Below are 12,430 nucleotides of genomic sequence, written 5' to 3'. Positions count from 1 at the left end.
TTAAAATCATTTTTCTGGCCAGAAATGTCTTTTCTAGATGTTAAAGTTCGCCTTCCCATTGAAGTCTATGGGGTTCGCGAACCGTTCGCGAACCGCTCGCATTTTTGCGCAAGTTCGCGAATATGTTCGCGAACTTTTTTTCCGACGTTCGCTACATCCCTACAGAGAGCTGTTGAATGAAAAGCTAAATAACTCAAAAACCACAAAAAATGCATATCTTCCAACTGTACTGTTTTCAGAGGGACAGTCCCTCTTTTGACAGCTCAACCCACAGTCCCCTGTTTGTACTGGAAAGTCCCGATTTTCTCTGCACTGAACAGCCACAGCTACAGATAAGATACCTTTGTAACAATTTTGAGATAATCAAATATGTAATTGTACAATATAAGATAACAGAACCCTTGGTAGAAGTTAGACTCACAGCTTAAAGGACAATTTACCTTTATTAGCAAAACTGTAATAACTAAAAAAAAACACAGAAATATGTTCAAACCTTCATAACCTGCCAAATTTTGGTAATTAGGGGGTGTGGCCACAAAAATGGGCATGGTCAAAAAAATTAGTTTGTCCCTCTTTTTCTTTCCAAAATGTTGGGAGGTATGATAATAAAATATGAAAACAAATTGCAAATTGTCTTAGAAAATGTGAACAACCCCTTTAAAAACAGCTCTTATAATTAATACAGTAGTTGCTAAAGTTCCACAGATGCTGCTGAGAAATGTACCAGCAGCAAATTGTAACAGTTCAGAATCTGCACCTGGATTTCTGAGCTTTGAGACTCCAGAGACAGGAAGATTAAACTTTAAACTTAATTTCAAGAAAAACAGTAAAAAAACAAAAATGTAAAGCAATTGAGAAAAGTTGTTATTTCTTAGTGAACAATGTGAAAACAAATGAATTGGAAAAAAAGTGTCTGAAAGGTGAAAAACCCCTTTAATGACCACATAAACAAATGCACATTCTAGGTTCCAGTAAGTAATTTGACTGCTGGCAACAGGTATGAGCCCTTAATTCTCTGGCCACACACAGTTAACCACTGGGAAGCTCTGATGCCTAAAGATAATGTCACCTTGCCCTTGGTTACCCTAAAACACTTTCCACTTTGGTGCTGGTGGCAGTGGGTTTTGTTGCAAAGATGGAAAAAAAATGTTTTTTTTGTTGTTGTTCCTGACCCAAACTAAATTATTTATATTTGCTCAAATACTGGCAGTATAGGCTTAACGGGACATTACTTGCAAGCATCAGAAAAAAGGTTAGTTTTTTTGGGCAGCAGGGGTGTCTGGCACAAGTTGGATTTCTAGTGACCAGATGCAGAAACTTCTTTTGCTGAAATAAATGGAGCAGAGGCTCTGATGAAAGGTGTTACTGCTGCCATTAAAGTGGTGGTTCATCTTTAAGTTAACTTTATTTATTAAAGGTTTAATTTTAGAGTTTTTTATACCTCAAATGAACTCTTCATGCAGCAGTTGGGTGTCAGATAGTCATTGACAGTTAGATCCAATATATCTTATAGGGGGCTCCTTTCCTAGCAGATGAATTAGAGCTCATTCAAATAACTGATTCCAGTACAAACAAAATCTAACAAAATAACTGCCTTTTGTTAGATGTTTGTACTGCATATAGAGAGACACAATGTCTGTTTCGTTTAATAGAGAATACATCTTCTAGGCAAAAGGAGCCCCCCTATAAGATATATTGGGTCTAAAGGGCACATTTACTAAGCTCGAGTGAAGGATTTGAATGAAAAAAACCTTGATTTCGAATTATTTTTTTGGGTACTTCGACCATTGAATAGGCTACTACGACCTTCGATTAGAACGATTCGGACTAAAAATCGTTTGACTATTCGATCATTCGATAGTCAAAGTACTGTCTCTTTAAAAAAAAGAAAAATCCTTCGATTGATCGCTTAAAATCGTTTGATTCAAAGGATTTTATCGTTCGATCGAACGATTTGTATTCGATCGTAGGATTTGCACTAAAATCCTTCGAATTCAAAGGATTTTACTTCGAGGGTCGAATTCGAGGGTTTATTAACCCTCGATATTCGACCCTTAGTAAATGTGCCCCTAACTGTCAATGAATATCTGACACCCAACTGCTGAATAAAGACAGAATGAGGAGAAACAGATGCTGGGTGAGGAATAGTGAAGATAAACTTGATTATTTCAGAATAGGTATAGAATATTTAATTAACTATATTTAGAAAAAAAATATTAAGTATGCTGAAGCTTATATTAAATTTTCATTTCCGCAATAGTTCCTCCTTTAAGAAGAGAATTGAATGGAAAAAACTTGAATCAGCGAGTTCAGAGTTAACAACCCAAAGACTCAAATTGATTACGTTTTCGGCGGGAAAAAACTCGAACTCGAATTGATAGAGTTTTTGGGCAAAACCCTGAGAAAAAAACTGAACATCATGAAGGCTACTAACATCTTCAGATGGTTCAAGGGACCTCTGCTATTGACCTAGACAGGTTTTAGATGGTATTTTTTTTCGAATTCCAGGGTCAGGGTATAATAAATATTGAAAAATTTGCGTTTTTTTCTTTAACCAGAATTTGTGTGGAAAACACGACTCGAACTTTTATAAATTTTCCCCTTAAAATATTATAGAATGGCCATTTCTAAGCAACTTTTCAATCGGTCTTTATTATTTTATAGTTTTTTTTACTGATTTGCCCTTTTCTTCTGTCTTTTTCCAGCTTTCAATTGTGGGTCGCTGACCTCACCTAAAAACAACGGCTCTGTAAGGCTACCATTTTATTGTTATTGCTACTTTTTATTACTCCTCTTCTTATTCATGTCTTCTTTTCATATTCCAGTCTCTTATTCAAATCAGTGCATGGTTGCTAGGGTCATTTGCACCTTAGCAACCAGATGGCTGAAATTACAAACGGGGAGCTGCTGAATAAAAAGCTAAATAACTCAAAAACCACAAATAATAAAAATCAATTGCAAATTGTCTTAGAATATCCCTCTCTACATCATACTAGAGAAGAACAACCCCTTTGACCAGCACAAGACAACGTTTTCATTTTCTCTCTCTAGTAGCAGAGGAAAAATGAATTGCGAGCGGCCGCCGGCTGGACATGGCTGTATCCTGCACAGACTCCGCACAGCTTCGCTCAACATTCCCTAAGCGGCTACGTACGCGTCACTGCCTTCCTACAGTCGTGACGTCACCGTCTCATCTCGCGAGAGAGTGACGAAAAGCCAGGGAGAGCTGGCCGGCAGCAGCAGCACAGAAGATGGACATTTAAACAGTTACCCAGGACTGTGGGTTGTGTTATGAAAATCGGGAGTGTCCCGCGGAAAGCGGGATTGTTGGGCGGTATGTTTTAGTCTGCTGAGCCCGCCGGGGCTGATCTCTAGGCCACACTTACACCTCGCTTGAATCTATCGCTATTATAGGGCAATGCTATGGGTTTGCACGCCTCTTTTTTTAACATTGTGGCGCTTGTGGGCTCCTTGCAACGGGACAGCCCTTACTGATGCCGAATAATGTATCCCACAGTTACTAGTATTGGGCTAATATATCATGATTTATGTCGCTTTTGCGTCCCCGCTGTTAGTAGCGCTGGAGGTGCTGATTGATCACCAGCGCAGAACTAACACTAGAATCACTTGACCTTTTGTGTTTGTTTGGACGTAGTGTTGTGAGATACGCCTTGTCTATTAGATTCTTATAATCATCTTATTCTCAAAATGGGGAGACGATTCTGCAACCAGAATAGGAAATATTGCCCTTTAAAAGATGCTTTGTCTCTCTTTGCTTTCATGATACAGTCACATGTTTGTTTAAGAGTCAATTTAGAAATGATGCAGATGTTGAGAATTCTGCTGCAAATTCCTATTGCTACTTTCTCTCTTTTTTTTATCATCATTCTGCGCCTCTGTCTCGAGTCGCTGTGCGGTTGCTGAGGTCGGCTACACACTGTGCACATTCATGTTAATGCTAAAGCTTTTATTTTATAGCTTTAATCGGACACTCTATTACATAGTTACATAGTTAAATTGGGTTGAAAAAAGACAAGTCCATCAAGTTCAACCCCTCCAAATGAAAACCCAGCATCCATACACACACCCCTCTCTCCTCTCTTGTTAAGCAACTTTGATAAAGACTAAGAGTGACTCCAATAAACACCCACATTTTTGCATTAAGTCCTGTGAGTGCGATCCGCTGCCTACATTGTACCATATTTTGTGGCTATTACATCCAGGCAATATATAAATATATATCAAGAGTTGACGGCACTCCAAGGAAGTTTTGAGGGAAAGGTTTCAGCAAACAAAATGTAGGTTTATTGTTTCCAACGTTTTAGTTCCACACTGGAACTTTCCCTGATGCGTTGGAACCAATAAGCCTACATTTTGTTTGCTTAAACCTTTGCCTGTCAACTCACCTTGGTATATATTTATATTCTGACTGGCGCCCAGGTTCTATTTTTGGCTAATGGTGTACACTCTGCCTGCATGTTTTATATATATATATATATATATATATATATATATATATATATATATATATATATATATATATATATATATATATATATATATATATATATATATATATATATAACACACAAGGGAAAGTTGTTCTCACCACTATTTTTTAAAACCATTAGGCGGGGGTGCAATGAGGGTGTGACCACAAAATACATATAGTCAACTACAAGAAGTCCTCTGCACTCAACCCATTATCAATATATTTAAGACAGAGACATTCAGTGTCGGACTGGCCCGGCGGGACACCGGGAAAATACCCGGTGGGCCACGACCTTCAAGGGGCCCCGCCGGGCCAGACCCCCAATCGTAGTAGTTAAAAAAAAAAACGTAGCCGGCGCGATGCGCTGTCTGCGCATTCTCGTCGGCACGGGTGCTGTCTGCGCATGCGCGCCGGCATGGGACAACGCCAAAGGGGAGCGCGGCGCTGGTGCCGCAGCAAGGGGAGGCGGGGGCTGGGGGGCCCTGGACAGCAGTCCCGGTGGGCCCCAGGCCCCCCAGTCCGACCCTGGAGACATTTTGTGCATACTGCTACTAAAAAATGCCTTACCCTTTATATATATATATATATATATATATATATATTTATATATATATATATATATTTATATATATATATATATATATTTATATATATATATATATATATTTATATATATATATATAGTTCAAAATGGACCAGCACTCCAAATCTTCAATCAGAAAAAGGTTTATTTCAACATCACTCACGTGTCCAACGTTTCGGCCCACATTAGGGCCATTATCAAGCACCCACCTTTGGCTAACAAGGAAGGAGTGCAGGTACTTTGTGAACATATATATATATATATATATATATATATATATATATATATATATATATATATATATATATATATATATATATATATATATATATATATATTCTTTATTTATCTATAGTGAATAAAGTACCCCCTCTTGTAAAATATAAGGATATTATAAGTTACCGAGGAGTTTAATGACCATATAAAAACACGAGGCCGAGTGTTTTTATACAGGTCATGGAACTCCGAGATAACTTCTAATATCCTCATATTTTGCAACTGGGGGTACTTTATTATAATACACAAATTTCAGTGAGTCATGTGACAGAAATGACATCAGAACTCACCGTTTATAACTGATGACATCAGAACTCACCGTTTATAAGGATATAATTTACAAGATATTCATGGCTTTTGTGTATTGTATATATATAACCAGTAGATGCCTTATGAACTCATTTAAATGGGAAATTGCCCTGGTAAAATGAAAGAAAGCTGTTGCACAAAACAGGGTCTTTGCAAAAAAAATTATAGCACTTTATTTAGCTAATTGACCCTCACAGGGGTCTTTATCAAGATCTTTCTTTCTTTATCAACAGGTTTCTTTCATTTCAATATATGTATATGCATGTGTGTATATATATGTATATATATGTATATATATATATAAATTTCACATAGAGCCGCACACCAATTTCTTCTTCATAAATCAAGTGATATTTATTTGCATAGATTTGTTTTCCAACGTTTCGGCCCTCTTTAGGGCCTTTATCAAGGATCCTTGATAAAGGCCCTAAAGAGGGCCGAAACGTTGGAAAACAAATCTATGCAAATAAATATCACTTGATTTATGAAGAAGAAATTGGTCTGCGGCTCCCCTAAAGAGGGCCGAAACGTTGGAAAACAAATCTATGCAAATAAATATCACTTGATTTATGAAGAAGAAATTGGTGTGCGGCTCTATGTGAAATTTGTACATAATATTTGAACCAGCACCCACAATTGCAAAATCCGGATCCGAGTGCGGCTGCCTGCAGAAAATTATATATATATATATATATATATTTTTTTTTTTTTTGCAGGCAGAGCACATACCATTAAGGGATGCACCGAATCCACTATTTTGGATTTGGCCGAACCCCAGAATACTTTGCGAAAGATTCGGGCGAATACCGAACCGAATCCTAATTTGCATATGCAAATTAGGGGTGAGAAGTGGAAAACCGTTTTTACTTCCTTGTTTTGTCACAAAGAGTCACACGTTTTCCTTCCCGGCCCTAATTTGCATATGCAAATTAGGATTTGGTTCGGCCAGGGAAGAAGACCTGGGTGCCGACAACAAAATAGCAAAGTAATGTCTGTAAGTAGAAGTCGCACTCACAGGTCTTAGCAGAAACAACAGAATTTTGTTAACAATGCCCTCAAAGGCACAACTAATGTTTCGGCTGTTCCACAGCCTTTCTCAAAGTGCAAAAGTAAACACATCCACCATCTTAAATACCCCAAGTGGCGGAAACAAAACATGACGTGCAGGGGGGTGTGACGTTATCATTATATATACACAGGAACTGCCAAACAGTTACTGGAACGTTAGTTGTGCCTTTGAGGGCATTGTTAATAAAATTCTTTTGTTTCTGCTAAGACCTTTACCTATATATATATATATATATCTATATATCTATATATCTATATAGTTATATATCTATATATATATATATATATATATATATATATATCTCTATCACTGTGTATCTTGACAGCGCTATATAAATAAATGATGATGATATCTATCTATCATCTATCTATCCATCTATTTATCATCTATATATATATATATATATATATATATATATATAGTTTGCTCTATGTATGATTGATTATAACCTGCACCCGGGCAATTGCCTAATGGATTAAGAGTGCTCCAGCCGCTAGAATATATATATATTTATATCAAATACAAGAGTCCTCTGCACTCAACCCATTATCAATATATTTAAGACAGCGACATTTTGTGCATACTGCTACTAAAAAATGCCTTACCCTTTAAACAAAACAGGGATTGTTTGTCCATATATTGCAATATATTTAAGCTGGCCAACTATGTCAAAGTCATCCCATATCTGGCCAGTCCTATGCTCAATTTCATCTGATTCATTAAGAATTCTATTGCTTCATACTTGGCTGCCCTTTTATTAGACACCAGTGGGATCACCTGACTATAGCTGGGAAGGGTGGGAGCTACAGTCAGGTGATCCCACTGGTGTCTAATAAAAGGGCAGCCAACATTGGTTGCCTTCGCCCTAACGGCGGCAAGATCAGTTATCCCCAGATATTGGAAACAAAGTGTTACCCCGCCCGTAGGGGACTGGATAAAGGAACTGAATTCTATCATGCGCAATGAAGAATTGCTCTCCTATTCCAACAAAACACAGGACAATTTTGTCCGCACATGGTCGACGTGGGTAGTCTTTAGGGAATCACCTGATTATACTAATATGCTGGTCAGTTAATTGCATATTCTGTTTCTATGTCCCTCTACATATATGTCCAAGACAGCTCAGGGTGACCTTGAGACAACTCATTGGATGTTACATACTCGGGTTTAGTATTCCCCCTCGTTTGCTGAGAGGGGAATTAAAGGTTTAACATGGGAACTGTGTCCCCCCCCCCCTCCCCTTGTTATTGATGTATACCGTGCATACATGACTCTACCTTGAGGTATATGGTTAAAACTCTCTGTACTCTTTGCTATGGACACTGTATATGTGACTAAGTCTGCAATTCGATTACTACCTTGCGACGTGCAATAGTCCATGAATGCTACTTTCAGGATATGTATGCATGTAACTCTTTTATATCAGTCCTGTTGTTTATTATGTGTATTTTGTCTTTTAAAAACGAAAAATAAAGAATATATAAAAAAAAAGGCAGCCAAGTATGGAGGTTTACTTTGAAAGCAGCAAGTTAAGTTGCAGGTAAAACCAAGTCCCTTTGTAAAATGTATAATGAAGCAATAGAATTCTTAATGAATCAGATGAAATTGAGCATAGGACTGGCCAGATATGGTAGCAGTATGCACAAAATGTCGCTGTCTTAAATATATTATAATGGGTTGAGTGCAGAGGACTTTTGTATTTGACTATATGTATTTTGTGGTCACAGCCTCATTGCACCCCCGCCTAATGGTTTTAAAAAATAGTGGTGAGCACAACTTTCCCTTGTTTGTTATATATATATATATATATATATATATATATATATATATATATATATATATATATATATATATATATATATATATATATATATATAGATATATATAGATATATATATATAGATATATATAGATATATATATATAGATATATATAGATATATATAGATATATATATAGATATATATATATATATATATATATATATATAGATCTATCTATATAGATCTATCTATAGATATAAATATAATAAGTACCTGCACTCATACACTGGTGAATGGTGGGTGCACGGTCAAAGTATAATATCCACAGTTCAAAATGGACCAGCACTCCAGCAGTTTAGTCAAACAGACACGTCACTCGTGTGGAATACACGACTAAACTGCTGGAGTGCTGGTCCATTTTGAACTGTGTGTGTATATATATATATATATGTATATAGATAGATAGATATAGATATAGGAAAACATTGATGTATCTGCCATTCGGTCAGTGTTTACAGAATATCAAGGATGGCAAAAACTCTTCATCCTGAATGTCATGCTGATTGGCGTTTAAAATAGACTGCCGGGTATATCTAGAAAAGAAAATAAGCTTTGTCTGCTGTTGTCTCAGCCTTAGGGCAATGACACATAGGGCGATTAGTCATCACTATTTTTTAAAACCCAATTGTGGCAACCAAATGCCATAGCGTTAGTAATGGCTATTTGTACTTGCAACTTACCAGATGCTATATTCCTATTGTTATAGATTTTGTGCCTAATTGCTCAAAAAATAATGTCTAGTGGTTACTTGGAGCTACCGCGTCTCTAGTAGTAGAAGTAGTACTGTCTGTTTTACCCCTGGCGACCATGTATGGGAGGGGAACTGTGGCCATTAGTCTCCACAGTTGGGGGGTCTTTAAAAATCATGGCGACTAATTGCCATGTATATCATTGTTGGGAACCACTGATTCACAGGATTAGAATCATAAACACCAATGGGTAGAAGTAGTAAATCTTTCCAGGTCTCAAAAGTGAAAAACACTCACCAGTTTAAAGGAGAAGGAAAGCTACGGAGGCATTTTATTGCCAATAGATTAGCTGCAATAGTGCAAGCTAGAATGCTATATTTATTCTGTTGCATGTTTTACCATACCTGAGTAAACAGCTCTAGACACTCTGTTTGCTTAGGATAGGAGCTGCAGTATTAATGTGGTGTGACATCACTTCCTGCCTGAGTCTCTCCCTGCTCTGGGCTCAGATTACATTAGAGAAGGGAGGGGGTGGAGAAGCAAACTGAGCATGCTCTTGCCCAGGGCAATGAGGTTTAAGCTGAAGGCAGGAAGTCTAATACAGAAGCCCATGTGTACACAATAGAAGGAAAGAAATGTAGTGTTTCTTTTGACAGAGGACTCAGAGCAGCACTACTTTGGGGGTTTACTGGTATATTTAGAGGGACCTTTCTGATAAGGCTTACTTAGTTTTAACCTTTCCTTCTCCTTTAAGGAAGAGGTCCAGGTGCACCGCCCTGAACCTTCAGCTGAGGGAGCAGATAACTGTTTGTAGAAATTGAGCAGGCACTTCTAGGAACCAATCTTCCAAGCAGACTTTTTCAGTTAAAAAGTATTTATTTATTGAGGAGCACTAGGACACAGCCTAACGTGTTTCGTATCAACAGGATACTGATTAAGTCTGCTTGGAATATTGGTTCCTAGAAGTGCCTCCTCAATTTCTACAAACCACTGATTTACATCCTACCAAAAGTTACAAATATAACAGGCTACTAAAACCAGTAATTGCACATGCCCTACAATCATTAACATTTTTTGGCTTTTAAATTCTGAAATATGCTGAAGATTTTAATATCTCATTATCTTGTGTAAAACCAGATATGTTTAAAATGCATTGAACACCTAGAAAGAAATGAATACCTGTTCTTCCAGTGTCTCATGAAACCATTATGTTATGACATATACAGCTTATGCATACTGTAAACAAGTCGGTAATTGCACTGTACAGAACTGGGTCCTCTCTCTCTCTCTCTTGCCTGTTCTAGCTGTGGCTGCTTCACTTGTCCAATCAGGCTTGGCTTATCATGCTGTTTTACAAGGTGTAAAAGTATTTAAGGTCAAAAGCCTTTAAATCTTTATTGGAAGCGTCACAAAATTCAGTGTTGAATGACAGACTATGAAGCAGAAATATGTCAGGTACATATTAAAACCATATTAGAAGGCTGGAATGCAAAATATTTTTAATGTAAATTGGGTCCATGACGGGAGACAGAGGAGCTGATTTAGTAGCATTCGGGGAAGCTAAATTGCTTTAATTTTCTAACTTGTAATCAATGATTTAAAACTAATTGTTGATTGGTTTCTATTGGTAACTACAACCCTCTGCAGTTCAGCATCAGTTTTAGGGTGGCCATAAACGGGCAGATTTAAACTGCTAATATCGGTCCTTTAGACTGATTAAGCAACTTATCTGGCCGTGTAGGGGGCATTCCAACCAGTTTACCCGATCGATATCAGGCTAAAAATCGGCCAGATATCAATCTGGCAGGTTTTTTTGCTGTTTGAGGTCCGCATCTACTATCCGATGTGGTCCTCTACCGCCAAAAAAATATAACCTGTCCTGTTGGTGCCTGTTTCCTTAGTTGTAAGCTTTTTTTTGGCCTGAGGGCTTAGTCTAATATCGCCCTGCCTTTATTGGGCATATTGGGTTAAGATTTGCTCCTTTGCTGACCTTGCCAAACGAGCGGATCTTATCTTCATTGTCTCTCTCTCTAGATGTTATTATACATTTCTCAGTAAATAATAATGTTTTTTTTTTTTATTTTCTTGCTCCTTATTAATTACCCCCTGGCATGCATTATAACAACACTAACTGACGAGATTTATTTTATGGGAGTAATGTCTGTATTTACCTTTATAATAGCTGTAACTTAGTAGCTTGTTAGGTGAAGGAAAATTTAGCTACCAAGTAACTGAACCCTAAAAATTCCAACAAATTCTAAACCGAGTTTTGGATTTGGTACATTGGATGTTCTATTGGACCTCCTTTTATTAAATATGAAGTAAGGTTTATAAAGACTTAGACTAGGATTGCTTCACATTATGTTTTGGGCATATTTACTGACCCAAGACAACCATAACCCTTTAGCAGGGAAGGCCTGTGCTTCTGAAGATGCCCCAGTAGCTCCCCATCTTTTATGCTGATTCACTGCACATGCTCTGGCCTGCTGTATATTACCTGAGCTTAAAGGAAAACTAAACTCCCCATGGTGATAAGTCTGGACACAATTCAGGGCTAAGACTGTGCAGAGGAGGCAGGGAGGGGGGCCAGTGGGGATTTATCACCATGGGAGGATTAGTTCTCCTTTAAGGACTGGCTCACAACAAACGTCGCATATCTTATGTAATGTAAGGCTCATTAGTAATTAATTCAGATTCACATTACATGGCTGATCAAAAACTAGTACATTCTGGATCATAATAGTTTGGGCTATATATACATCACCAAAAATGCAGTTTTTATAAAGATTTACAGCTTACAGATCAGCGAGTCATTTGTTAAGAGACAGGATCTCAGGATGGACTTTTGCAACTGGCATATATGCCTAGATCAGGGGTCCCCAACCTTTTTTCACCCGTGAGCAACATTCAGAGGTAAAAAGAGTTGGGGAGCAACACAAGCATGAAAAATGTTCCTAGGTGGTGCCATATAAGGGTTGTGATTGACTATTGGTAGCCCCTATGTGGACTGGCAACCTACAGAAGCCTCTGTTTGGCAGTACACCTGGTTTTTATGCAACTAAAACTTGCCTCCAAGCCTGGAATTCAAAAATAATCACCTGCTTTGAGGCCACTGGGAGCAACATCCAAGGGGTTGGGGAGCAACATGTTGCTCACGAGCTACTGGTTGGGGAACACTGGCCTAGATTGT

The 12,430-nt window shown here is 37.8% G+C and overlaps 1 protein-coding gene across 1 annotated transcript in view; it reads left to right on the top strand.

Annotated features, from left to right (window-relative positions):
• The first annotated feature begins 3,170 nt into the window (after positions 1–3,170).
• Positions 3,171–12,430, top strand: part of fer.L (fer (fps/fes related) tyrosine kinase L homeolog) — a 104,572-nt gene continuing 95,312 nt past the window's right edge. The window contains exon 1 of the mRNA XM_041568363.1: positions 3,171–3,334. The gene's annotated coding sequence lies outside the window, so the exon portion shown is untranslated. The remainder of the gene's footprint in view (positions 3,335–12,430) is intronic.

The sequence above is a fragment of the Xenopus laevis genome, chromosome 1L, assembly GCF_017654675.1.
Source record: "Xenopus laevis strain J_2021 chromosome 1L, Xenopus_laevis_v10.1, whole genome shotgun sequence".
Lineage (NCBI taxonomy): Eukaryota > Metazoa > Chordata > Amphibia > Anura > Pipidae > Xenopus > Xenopus laevis.
Note: the sequence above shows the minus strand (reverse complement) of the source record. Positions and strands in the feature narration are given on the sequence as shown.